Source organism: Limulus polyphemus, unplaced genomic scaffold (assembly GCF_000517525.1).
Source record: "Limulus polyphemus unplaced genomic scaffold, Limulus_polyphemus-2.1.2 Scaffold487, whole genome shotgun sequence".
Classification (NCBI taxonomy): Eukaryota; Metazoa; Arthropoda; class Merostomata; order Xiphosura; family Limulidae; genus Limulus; species Limulus polyphemus.
Genome location: NW_013666097.1, coordinates 467,022 through 469,079, shown reverse-complemented (window position 1 = coordinate 469,079; position 2,058 = coordinate 467,022).

Below are 2,058 nucleotides of genomic sequence, written 5' to 3'. Positions count from 1 at the left end.
TACGGTTTTTTTTTTTGGGGGGGGGGTAATGAAAGTGTTCCAAAACGCGACATCAGTTTCTTGACGACCTAATATAATGCAAAGTGAGCAAAAATGGAGCTGATATTGTGATACAAATGGAATTAGTAATAATGCAAAGCGGGAACAAATATTATGAAAATATCACAAACATATAATTTTTACTTTACTTTTGTAATGGAGTCTAGTGAAATTTTGTATTATTACTGGTGCCCTTTCTGTTCTTGTTTCCGATGCCATTCTTTCCTGGATTCTTTCAATTTTGTAAATATATTGTTACGTCTCCGGTCGTTAATTAATTTTCCGTAAATTCGTTCCGACGAAACTTTAGCGACACAAGTCCTTTCTTAAATAAAACTGGTTTATTCTTTCCGAATACAACTTTGCGATACACTTAATTTCAACAGTCGCTCTATAACAAACGCTATAATTCACAACGAACTACTCACGTGCTCAACAATATTCTTACTCATTACCTTACGCCTTTTTGTTCCCGTCGCTCTTGGCCAGTCTTATATATACAAGACTAGCCCCAATCTAGTAGTCTCTCGACAATTCACGAAGGTTCGAGAAGGACGTGGTGTGATACTAGTCACGTGACCTCGGCTGTCGCAACACTGCCCCCTCCTTAGTATTGTTCGTCCCGAACAATAGCCACTTACATTAAACCAAGAAACAATCAACAATAACTTAATTAAATGTACAGAATTACAAACAAAAAATTAGAATTCAAAAAAGTCTCTTAATTTTATGGGACATATCTTCTTCCGTACTAGTCTCCATCTTGTTGGCTTCTGCTTCATATGGGGTTCATCTGCTTCATCAGGAAATGTCCTATCGTCGGTAACAGTCACATCAATGGAGGTAACTTTGTCAAGAGCTTCACCATTTCCCTTCTCAAAACTGTATAAATTTTCTTCTTCAACAGTGGCTTTTTCAGGTGACACTTCTTCAGCAGCGTCATTTGTTCCTTTGTTCACTTCATCCCAATTGAAATGTCCTGGACTGTGATAATGCCAAAGCCTGTTGGCATGCACCACTTTTGGCTTACCTCGCCGACCATATTTTATTTGGAAAGTCACATCTGAGAGATGATCTACTATGTCATATGGGCCTTCCCATGGAGAAGACAACTTAGGAGACTTCCCTTTGGTCTTCCTGGGATTATACAACCACACCTTGTCTCCTGGTTCAAAGCTGACTTCAGTAGATCTCTTATCATAAGATAGCTTCATCGAATCATCAGACGTTTTCAAGTTTGAACGCACTTGATGGTGAATATCATTCATTCTTTCCAATAACACTTTCACAAATTCTGGCACATTCTCAGGCAACTCTTCATAAGGTGGGCGTCCTTTATGCTTGGGTCTCCTTTTAGCACTACATGTACTGCATGTTCTGCACCATTCTTCCACATCTTGTCTCATACCTATCCAGTAAAATCTTTGTCGTAGGTGACTCAATGTTTTCTTAATTCCGAGATGTCCTCCTGTTAAATTATCATGGGATTGACGCAGCACAACTTCCATAACTTCTTCGGTAAAACTGTTTGCCAATTCGTCAGTTTCCCATCTCCGTACAAGAATACCATCTGCAAGCTTTAACTGGTCCCATTGCACCCAATAGTGCTTTATCACAGGGCTTAGACTAGACACCTTCTCCCAAGCAGGACGCAAACACTTGCTTTTAGAAAATCGATTATTGGCTTCAAATCTTGATCTTTCTCCTGCTCTGCTTTGATATCTATACCTTGTTTCACTTCACCATCATCAACTTCTTCAGTCACTTTGACTTCAGCTTGATGACACCTAATTAGTTCAACTTTTCTTTTAACAGTTACCGGAACTTGGCCTTTGTTGTTCCCAAACGTCATTTTATCAAAATCAATTACAAACTTCCTCGGTAGTAGATAATCCTATCCTAATATGCATTCGTCTTCAATGTCAGCCAAGTATACTTTCTGTCTGTCCTTTATGCCCATGAGCATAATAGGTACCCACACTGGTCCCACAATCTTGCAGAATGTCCTGTCACACCACA